The sequence below is a fragment of the Typopeltis vanoorti genome, chromosome 8 (genome assembly GCF_054136105.1).
Source record: "Typopeltis vanoorti isolate ZY-2024b chromosome 8, IOZ_Tvanoo_1.0, whole genome shotgun sequence".
NCBI classification, from domain to species: Eukaryota; Metazoa; Arthropoda; class Arachnida; order Uropygi; family Thelyphonidae; genus Typopeltis; species Typopeltis vanoorti.
In genome coordinates, this window is record NC_143556.1 from 18,011,094 (window position 1) to 18,023,120 (window position 12,027).

At 36.6% G+C, this 12,027-nt stretch overlaps 1 long non-coding RNA gene across 1 annotated transcript in view; it reads left to right on the top strand.

Annotated features, from left to right (window-relative positions):
• LOC150103767 (uncharacterized) overlaps window positions 1–12,027 on the top strand; it is a 59,413-nt gene that overhangs the window by 21,692 nt on the left and 25,694 nt on the right. The window contains exon 3 of the long non-coding RNA XR_016548670.1: window positions 1,856–1,978. This is a non-coding gene — a long non-coding RNA (uncharacterized LOC150103767). The remainder of the gene's footprint in view (window positions 1–1,855; window positions 1,979–12,027) is intronic.

Sequence of the window (12,027 nt, forward strand, 5' to 3'; positions counted from 1 at the left end):
ATCTGCCAGTAAAGGTAGATTTTCGATAAACACTGGTTGATAAATTACTGGAGGCTGTGCGCATAAAAAGAATGTCCAAGAATGGTAAACTACCAGCTTTTTCCATGGTGAATTGAATGCGTGGATGAAGGCTATTGATCCATTGTAGGAAAGTGGTAAGTTCATTTTCAGAATGAGACCAAACAGCAAAGACATCATCAACATAACGAAACCAATGAGAGGGTTGAGGATGAATGAATGAAAACAGAGTACATCTTCCAGATGGTTCAAAAAATAGTTTGCCAAAAGTAGAGAGACAAAGGGCTACCCATGGCAGTGCCATCAACTTGTCTATAGATCTTGTTTTTCCAGTTGAAATATCCTGATTCTATAACAAATTCAAAAATCCTTGCAATATCAGAAGGGTAATCATCATATAGTAAATTAACAGTGTCAGATAATGGAATGTTGGTAAAGAGGGAAACAATGTCAAAGTTGACTAACAAATCTGACTCTTGTATTTGAATATCCTTGAATTTCTCAAGAAATTGGGTGGAATTCTTGATGAATGATCTGGATTGTCCAGTATGGGCAGTTAATAAACGTTACAGAAATTTAGCAATTGTATAGGTGGGAGAGTCAATACAATTATTCATGATGGGTCTTACTGGGTAACCTACTTTATGAATTTTTGGGAGGCCATATAAATTGAGGAGTTCTTCCAAAATGAGTGCACAACTTGCTCAAAGTATTTTGATCACAACTAACAACTTCATCAAGCAGCTTATTTAATTGTTTAATTTGTGTTTTTGTAGGGTTATAATGAGTGGTGAGCTATGGAAATTTTTACAAAGGGCTTGCATCGTAAAAAAAAAAAAGAAAAGAAAAAGCCATATTTCACACAAAAACTTTTATTAATTGATTGGCTACCAGAAGGGAGAAGGGTAAAGATAGCACATGCGCTTATTTTATTTTCAAACTTGGGTGCATTCGTTATAGAGGAGTTGAAACAATAATTCCAAATAATCTATACACTACCGAATAGACTAATTTTTGTTAGGTTACCGTATGAGTTTGTCGCTTAATATGTTTCAAAAATTTTTTTTTTTTTTTTGAAAAAATAAAAAAGTAACAAGAAGAACAAGGTGCTTGCAAATTTGAGAAAAATTTAATAAAGGGCTTGTGCAAGCCCCTTATAGTTCACCACTGGTTATAACTAATTTCTTAATAGGTGGAGGTATCCTGTAAAAGGGGCAATCTATCTTCCTCTCATAGTTGGCAAAATCCATTACCACCACAGCTTTTCCTTTATCTGCTTTTGAAATAGATATATTGTTCTTTTGTCTTAATGAAAACAATGCATGGGTTTCAGATAAAGGAAAAGCTATAGTGGACTGCCTTTATTATTTATTAATATTCATTTCTAGCACACAGCAACAGTTTTTGATTGGTAAACCCACCGAATGTTGTATGTACCTTGTATTCCCGTTTCTTTGATTTGCTTGTTTCTAGGCACTGATGATGTACTGCTATTTTCAGTACAAAATATCTGTACTTTCATTTCATTAAAGTTAATTACTGTGGTTATCATGTAATTTGTTGTTTATATTCATGCCACAGATACCATTAAAAATACAAAATCTCATCTATTATTTATAAGAATTTACAATGTAACAGCTTTAAAAAGCTTGACTTCTTATTGCAAATAAAATAGTTCATGATCACTTTTGTTGAGAACACCTGGCATAAAATGAATAATCACTCAATTGTTATAGGTATACTGTGTTTCAGAATGATAGCTTTTTTTAGAGTAGTCTGTTCTTCCAATGTAAATTTCCATCTTCAACTAGTATATAATATTCATTTCCCATTTTAGCAAAGTTGGAAATATGCAAGGTAGTCAAAATAAAGGAGTAGCTCCTGTACAGAACATAGAAACTAACATTTGTAGCTTGGATATACAAAATGACAAGATAATTTCTGCTTCTCAAACAGAAAGGTAAGATTTTTTTCATATCAGTTACATTTTGAGAAAGAGTATAACTCAGGACTTTGCAAACAAAAGGGGGGGGGGGAAGAGTATAACTCAGGATTTTGCAAACAAAAGGGGGGGGGGAAGAAAGAGAGAATATTCAACTAGTAAGTTATATGTGGTGATTCATTCACAAATGAGAACAATATTAATGATGGAATAGTGAACTGAATGCTAGCATAAAACCAAAGATATAGATCACAAATAGAATAACAGATTAAAAAAAAATTGTTTTAATTTCATATATGAATTCAAATAGTTTTAGAGCTAACCAGTCTCATCGAGAGAGAGGGACAAACTGGCCAGAGATATATATATAGTTGAGACCAGGGAGAGCTCATGCATAGGCACTGCAGAACTGCAGCACCCACAATTTTTCTCGATATATAAATATATTTATTAATTTATTTATATTTGCTTGTAATATTTAATTTTATCATCAACAATTCTCTTATTTTGTATAAAAAATAATAAAAATCCATCTTGTAGTACTTAGGAGGGCGAAGGATGCTAGGCACTGTGTTTACCACAGTGTCATTTTGCTACGCTCACAAGCATATGCACGTCATAGTGAGATGTGAGCTATTAGCGTAATGCAGCACTATCCATCGCGCAGTTTGCACCAGTAGTAGAGTGTTCATAGTGCTTATTGTGTTTACTCCATCTTTTTAAATATTTGGACATTACAATTAAAGGATTTAATTGTAATGTCCAAAAATTGTAAATCCATTCCTTTAATTACAATTAAAGGAATGGATCTTATTTTTAAGTAATTTTGAATTATACTAAATTCTATAATTTTATCGATAATAAACAATATTTTTTCATGAAACAAAACAAGAAGAATATATTTTATTTTTAAGTAATTTTGAATTATACCAAACTGTGTAATTTTATCAATAATAAACAATATTTTTTCATGTTTAATTTTTTTAAAATGTTTACCATAATTCTGATATTTTATCCAAACATGTATACATTGTACTTACAGTGTGTATGTATATTTCAAAACTTGCAGCACCCCCACGATTTCAAGCCATGAGCCACCACTGGTTGAGACTAAAAGACTATTGCAAATAGGATTTACCATCTTAGCATAATACTCAATTAAATAAATATGAAACCAAGTTGCTTGGCCATGACAGGCTACTGAACCTAACAAGTTAAGGGGAATAAATTAATGTTAACATTTCCATAACATGCACAATCTACTTCATATTCTAACTTTCTAAAGTTAAACCAAAAATTGCATACAATTAAAGCTAGAAGTCTCACAGATTAATAAACTGTTGATGCGGATTTAAATAATAGTTAGAAATCCATTAACTGAGTAAGTGAACTGGAGAAACTGCCATTTCAAAACTGTAAAGTGCCTGATGATGGAAACAGTAGTAGCGTGAGAGATGAAGAGAGAACTAGGATGCAAGAGGAACGGGGGAAATGGATGCTGGAAGTAGTAATGAAGTAGTAGTAATGTATGGGAATCAGCATAGAAATGGAATAGATCGGGATATGAGTGAGGAAGATGAGACTGAGTGGATATTGTGGTAGCAGTCATAATGGTGACTGGGCAAAGGCAGCCATGTTGGGGGAAATCACAACCAACAAATGGCTTTGGAAGGAATGGTTTATAGACCTAAAAGCAAACTGTTGTGTTTATTTGCAAATGCCAGGAGTATCAGAAATAAGGGAGATAAAATGGTTTCAGTGATTGAGTTTATTTGCCCCCAAATCGTTGGAATAAGTGAAACATGGTTGAATGAAAATGATATCCTAACAGGAATAGAAATGGAAGGGTACAGTGTTTTTAGTGAGGATAGAAAGGAGAGGGGGGGGGAAATGCTGCTGATGATAATAGGGGAAATTATGCTCACATATGGTAGACATGAAAGAAGGAAATAGCAATAATGGTTTTGAGGCAGTATGGTGTGAGATGGAGATTGATAGGAACACATATTTAGTTGGATGTTGCTATAGGGTGGGGAATATGGATGGTGGTGATAAAGAAATTTATAAACAACTTGGATTAGTGAACAAACAAAGGGTGATTATTATATGCAATTTTAATTATCGCAGTATAGATTGAAATGAAGTGATCACATTTGGGAATAAAGAAAATTAATTTCTTGAGTTCTTGAGAGACAACTATCTTAGGCAACATGTAAAGGAGGGCACATGAGAATCAAGAGTTTTAGATCTGATCATTTCATCAGAGGATGTAATTGTGAGTGGGGTTTCGCACTTTCCTCCAGTTGGTGAGAGTGATCATGAAGTGATCTTGGGTTGGGGTTGTAGCTAGCCATGTGCAGACATCTGTGAGGAAAAGGTATATGTGGATATACAAGGCTGGTGATTATGGCAAGCTTAGGAGACAGTATGGAGCTGTAGCATGGAATGAAGAGTTGAGCAGTAAGGAAGTGTGAATGTATTCTGAAGGTCAAAAGGCTGAATAAGGTAGGTGTAAAAACGATGAATAAGAGGCTTAGCTAGAAATCTGGAAGAAGAGGGCACTATGGAGGTAGTACAAGATGAATAATGGTAATAATCAGTTACATAAAGAGTATAAAGAGCAAGCCAGGAGAGTGACTCAGTAAGGATCACAAAAGTGCAGTATGAGCAGAAATGAGCAAATCAGGTGAAGAAAAAAACATTAGAGAATTTTTTTGGTATGTGGCAAGTGGAAGGAAGAATGATTATGGTAAGATGATATTAATGGATGAAAATGGCAGAATGGTAACTGCTGCAGAAGATATTGTTGGGGTATTTAGTGATCAGTTTATAAGGTGTTTCATCCTCATCAGGGAGAAATCATGTGTTTTTCATGATTTCACCCTGATTAATTGTGCATGAGCAGGAAGCGCATAAGGAAATAAATAAACTTCCTGTCAATAAGGCAATAGGATTTGATGACATACCACCATGTGTCTTAATGGATGTTCGTGGGAACTGGCAGTAGAGTCTTACACTCTTAATAAGAGTCTTTCCATTCTCTTGTCACAGGTTCCAAGAAAGTGTAAAGAAGGTAAAAATCGTTCTGCCGCATAAAAGTAGTGATAAGGCTGTGGCTACAAATTATAGGCCAATCTGTTATATCTGAATTAAAGAAACCAAGAAATTACATACTTGGTTATTACATACCTTTATCCAAGTGTGAAAAGTATTTTCAAACACAAACAGACACAAAGTGCAAACTTTGTTTACTTACACTTGGATAAAGGATTAAACCAAGTATATAATTTCTTGGTATCTTTAATTTATAGTATAACCAAGTTGGAAAAACTTTCAACTGTTATAGCTGAAGATGTGGTGAAGGTACTAGAGAGATTAGTGAGGACTAGGATACAGAAATTGATTTATAACAGCAGTATCTCTGTGGTTGTCAGCATGGATTTGTTAAAGACAGATCATGTTTTGCTAACTTACTTATTTACTATAACGAGGTGACACATGTCTTGGAAAAGGGAGATACATATACAGTGGTATACTTAGATTTTGCAAAAGCTTTTGATAGACTGCAACACAACAAGCTGTTAAATAAATTGAAACAGATGGGACTGGACAACAGACTTCTGAGTTGAATCAGTGACTGACTGACAGACAGGTATCAGAAATTTGTATATGGGGTGCAGTATCCTGAAAGAGAAGGTCACTAGCAGTGTATCGCAGGTGTCAGTTTTGGGATCATTGTTGTTCAATTTGCATATTAATGACATTGGGATTGGTTTAACTAGTGATATGCAGCAGTTTGCAGATGATGCAAAATAGAGGAGAGCAATGCAGAGTCAAGCAGATGTTATGGCCTTGCAGGAAGACTTGAATAGATTGCATGAATGGGCAGGTAAGTGGAACTATCAGGTCAATGTTGAAAAGTGTAAGGTTTTGAAATTTGGTAAGCAATGATGGGATGCTTACCAAAGGGATATCCTATTTTTCATAGAATAGGAGACGGGTAGATGCAAAGTATACACTTGGTGGGGAAACTTTAAAGGAGGCAGAGGAGATGAAAGATCTAGTAGTGGTGGTGGACAAGGACCTGAAATTGGGGGGCCACATTACACAAGGTGGAAAACATCACATCTGATAATGGCAGTAACATGCAGAAATAAAGACGTTATGATGCCATTGTATACAGCCTTGATCAGGCCTCATATGGATTATTGTGGACAAATTTGGTCGCTGGGTTTTCATGGTGACAAGGATATGTTGGAAAAGGTCCAGAGAAGATTCACAAAGGCTGTCAGTGGTCTTTGGAATGTGGAGTACGAGGACAAATTGCGAGAATGCAAATTGCAAAGTCTTGTGAATAAGAAGAAAAGGGAAGGGGAGGATATGATTGAGGCATATAAGCTAGTCAGGGGTTGTTATCAGGTTGGCATTTAAGAGATTTTTCATAGAATAGGAGACGGGTAGAACAAAAGGCCATTGCTGAAAGCTATGAGGGTGTGAGAAGGGGAGTGAGGAGAATGTTCTTTGCATGGAGAGTGGTTGGTGAGTGGAATGCATTGCCTGACTATGTTGTCAATGTAGACACATTGAATCGTTTTAAAACACAGTTGGATGAGCATTGTACATAACAGTGTGAACCTCTCACAATGAGTCTCTGACTCCATGGAGGTTGGATGTTAATAATAATAAAAGTCAATGGACACTCCCATTGCCAAGGTGCATTGTGCCATGTAATTACACACGTGTTTGTAGCCAGTATAAATTAGAGGAATATGATGCTTCCAAGTCTGGGTGTCTGGGTGAAATGGCTGTGAGCTGACAGAGTTTGAAAGAGGTGATGTGATAGCATGCCATGTTGCAGACCTATCTGTTCAGCAAATTGTTGACAAATTGGGTCATCCCATTTCAACAATCAGTAATACTATACTAAGATGGAAGTGAAGGGAGTAAACTGTAAGTGCTACCCATAGCAGACAATCCACCATACTTACTGAACGTGACCATAGGTCGCTACAGGTCATCATCATCATCAAATTCCTGTCATATACCCTCAAGGGGTGTATGTACGGGATATGATAGTACTACATGAAAAAAATTACATTATTACTAACTTCCTATCTACAATTTTCCTCCAAATCAGTCTGTTACTTGTCAAGACTCCAACATTATCAGATCTTATATTTCTATCGTCTAAGGCACTTTGTACCGTATCAATCCACCTATATCTTGGTCTACCTCTGGGTTGTTTTGCTGCCAACCTGGTAGAGAACACTTGTTTTGCTAATCTTTCTTCACCCATTCTGTTTAGGTGACCATACCACCTGAGATTAGCTCTGCTAACGCATTCCTGGATGCTGACAATGTCAAGTTCTTTCCTAATATCCACGTTTTTAATATGATATTGCCATTGATGCCATCTGTTCACGCCTATAATCTTTCTCAGGACTCTCATATCTGCGGTCTCTAGTCTTTGGTCAAGTGTTTTAACTTTTGACCCAGCTCTCAGATCCATAAGTTAAAACTGGTTTGAACACTGTCTTGTATACAGCTAATTTAGTGTTCCGACTAATTTCTCTCTTATTCCATATGAATTTATTCAACTGACTTCCCACCATACCAGCTTTGCTGATTCTGTTGTCTAATTCTATATTTAATTTACCATCTTCAGTAAAAATCGTGCCTAAGTAGCTGAAATGTTTTACCTGTTCCACAGGTTCTCCATTCACAACACAGTTGAAATTTTCAGTGATTCTGCCTATTTTCATTGTCTTTGTCTTTTTATTGCTGACCTTCATACCATATCTATTACAACAGCTATTCAATTTAGTCAGAGAATCTTGCAGACTTGTAGCGGATTTATTTAGAAGTATAACATCATCCGCATAAAGCAAAAAGCTGACATTAACATCTCCAATTTTGATATCAGGTTTAATACCACTTTCCTTCATAATTTGATCCATATAGATAATGAATAACAGAGGGGATAATGTACATCCTTGTCTGACACCAGATTTAACATTGAACCATCTTCGTGTACTTCCTTCAATTCTAACTGCTGACTTACAACTCAAATAAAGACTAAGTATTGCTTGATATAATGCCCCATTCACAAAATATAACTGCAGCGTATTGAATAGCTTCTCTCTTGGCACCTTGTCATATGCCTTTTCCAAATCGACAAAACTTAAATACAGATCTCTGTTATATTCCCATGCTTTCTCGACTATTTGTCATAAAGTGAAGATCTGATCGTGACAGCCTTTATTTGGCCTGAATCCAGCTTGTTCTTCACCAAGCTTTTCTTCCACAATTTTTCTCAACCGTTTCTCAAGTATACTTGCATAGATCTTGCCAGGAACACTCAGTAGGGAAATACCTCTGTAATTCTCGATTCAGTTTTATTTCCCTTTTTATATATGGGTACTATTAGAGCTCTACTCCAATCATCGGGAATTCGTCCCTCTGTCCAGGCTTTCTGAACTATGCAGTGCAGCCACTGTAAGACTCTTATACCACCATACTTCAGCATTTCTGGTCGAATATCATCTACTCCTGCTGCCTTTCCACATTTCAAGCCTTTGATGGCTTTTTCTACTTCAAGTATGGATATGTATTCCTGACTGCATGCCTGGGCATTTTTTATCACTGTGCTGTCATCACTGCTTGTTTCATTTAGCAGTTTTTCAAAGCATACTTCAAGGATATCTTTTTCTCCAGTTTTCATGCCACCTTTATCATCTCTAAATCCTTTTATAGCACTCTTTCCTCCATTCCTAAGCTTCTTCAACAACTTCCAGAATATTTCATCACCTTCTTGATATTTATTTTCTATATTCTTGCCAAAGTCCTCCCATGACTTTTGTTTAGCTAGGTTTACACAGTGTTTAGCATTCTTGCATTTGTCTCTATATTCTCTAAGAGCGCAAGGTGATTTATTGGACAGGAACTTTTGATATGCTTTCTTCTTTTCCTTCACTGCCTCTTTAACTTCCTGTGTCCACCAGGGAGTTCTGATTTTTTTATCCTTGCAGACAACCTCACCACATGCCTCTCTGGCAGAATCAATCAATGTTTTCTTCAGAGTTTGCCACTGAATCTCCAAGGTTTGGTTCCTGTTCTCAAACTCTTTAATTTTTTCTTCAATAATCTTTGTGTATTTTAGTCTACAGTTCACATCTGAGAGCTGCTCAACTTTTATTCGCTTTAAAACTTTCTTACATGTTATACTTTTCTTATTCCTTGCCTTTTCTCTCCATGTGAATTTGTGCACATTTTTATGTTGGAACATGGTGTTAGTAATAACCAGTCCATGTCCTGAGCAGAAATCCAACAAATATTTGCCATTATTATTATTAGCTTTGCTCTTTTCTCCAAATTTTCCCAAAACATTTTTGTATGTCTGACAATCACTTCCTACTCTGCTATTTAGATCCCCAACAAGGACCAACTTTTCCTTTTTCATTGTGTCAGTAGCTTTCTCTAAAGCCTCAAAAAATTCCTCCACTTCTACCTTAGTAGAACCTTCTGTGAGACCATAGGCACAAAAAAGTCTCATTGTCTAGTTCCCCATTCTCATATTTGCCCACATTACTCTATTTGAGACTGACTGCCATTCAAGAAGATTAACCTCGTATTTTGTGTTGAATACTATGGCTACTCCTTCTTTTCATTGATTGTCATTGCCTGAATATAACATTTTGTATTTATTGCTCAGAAAGATCTCATCAGTTTTGCCTTTTTTGTTTCAGTCACCCCTATTATGTCGATCTGATACTTATCTAATTCCTCAGCTAGCTCCATTTCTTTGCTATTCAGGCTTGTTACGTTGATAGTACCGATCTTTAACTCTGGTGATGTTGAGTTGGGGTTTGTTTTCAGATTTGTTCCAGTAGCTGACTTTTCGCTGTTTGCCCTGGTTCCCTGGCGAAAGCAACGGGGGCCTTGTTTAACCGGGCGACGCCCCAGCCAGCATGAAATTTTGTCATGTTGTACCATCATTTTTTATTTTGGTTTAACCAATAAGAATACAATTTGGTCGGCTAAATCCCAAATTGCCAGCCCATCCTCGTTCGTTCAGTATCCAGGTAGATCCCCAACAGGGTGCACCACAAGAAGGTGAGGATTGGACATTTGGTCAGAAGCCCTGGTCGGTTCTCCGCATTCCTTTAAAGGCTATGTGGAGGTCTCCTCTCAGTTATACAGCTTTGACCCTTAAGCATCCCCCTACAGGTTAATATGTAAAAACCACCATTTGTTGCCCAGCATATTGAATGCAAAATTATGGGCATCGACTGGAACTCAAATCTGCACTAAAACATTCAGAACCAATGCTCACAACATGGGTTTCCACAGTAGGACCACAATATGCAAGTTCCATATTACTCGACCCAGTATGCAGAGTCGTTTTCACTGAAGTCGTCTTCAGTGAAAAGAGCATGTACAGTGGGACGTGGAAGCTTGGAAAGCTGTGTTATGGAGCAACAAATAAAACTACACCCTCTACTGAGCAAATGGATGGATGTTGGTTTGGCAGATGCCCAGTGAATGTCTCTTACCAGAGTGCATAGCCCCAAGTACGAAGGCAGCAGTGTGATGGTATGGTCCTGTTTTTCTTGATTTGGCCTTGGACCTCTGTTTGTGGTGCCACAAACTCTGAACTCTGAGAGGTATCTGAACATTCTGGACAATGCAATATTCCTACTTTGTGGCATTTCTACAGAACTGACCTTTGTCTCTTTCAGCAAGACAATGCACTATGTCATAAGGCTGCTGCTGTAACTGCATGGTTGGTGGACATGAACATCACTCTTGCCTAGCCTCCACAGAGCCCTCATCTTGACACTGTTGAACATCTGTGGGATGAACTGGATCATCAGGTGAGGTCAAGGGATGTCTCCACCCAAAAGCAGTCCAGGACCTCGTTATATGCCTACAGGAAGAATGGTCTAAAATTCCCATTGATCACTATCATATACTTTTGGGGAGTATGCCCTGTGGGATTGCTGCAGTCATTGCAAAAGGAGGTCCTACATCTTATTAAGGTGAGCAGCATAGCTGTTTGTTCCTCATACTATTGACTTCTTTCTAAGCAATGTATACATGTGTGTGTGTATACAAGGGAGTGGTCTGGAAAGTTCTGATAAACACCTAGAACAAAAATGATATTAAAGCAACTGATATAACCACAAAAAAGAACATACAAGGATATAAAAATATAAGAACATAAGTTATTTTCATAACTCTGCTACTAGTATGTAGTAGTAAAAACTATAAAGTGTTATGTTTAGGCAATAATGATCAGGGAAAGGAAGGAATAGTTATAGTATTTAACACTAAATATGAGCATAATCTTCTTGACTGACAGGTAGTTTTTTCAAGTAGAGTGGAAACATCAAAATGGGAATTGAACAATGAGACTTATTTCTGCCTATAGTCCCATGGAAGGTTCTGCTAAGGAAGAAATGGAGGAAATTTTCTCATTCATTATCAAAGGCACCTGATATGCATAGAAAAGGGAAAAATTGGTCCTTGTTGGAAATCTAAACTGCAAGTAAGAACCAGACATACAGAAATGTTGTGAAAAATTTTAGAGAATAGAGCAAAGCTAATGATAATGGTAAGCATATGCTGGATTTCTGGTCAGGACATGAACTAGTCATTACCAACACTATGTTCCAACATAAAGATGTGCACCAATTCACACTGAGAGAAGATAAAAGAAATAAAATAAAAAAATAAATAAAAATGTGTACAAATTCTATTATTTTTATGGCTATTTAGCTTATTTTTGTTAGGAGTATACGTTTTTTATAATGTCATTGGCTTTTTACTCAATTTTTAGGGCATTACTAATGTTTTAAAGACAGGTATGTGAAGAATATATAGGAAGAATAATTCAGACATACCTTTGCAGGATATTGCTGGTTGTCTTCTTATTCAATAGCATCCAGCAAATGGTGATATACATTTATCTGCTGTTGAAGTATGACTGAAAGGAAGGGGGGGGTTGGAAATGTGGGGATAGAGAGAGATGTGGGAGAATTATCGGTGAGGCAAGAGGTGTGCGAATT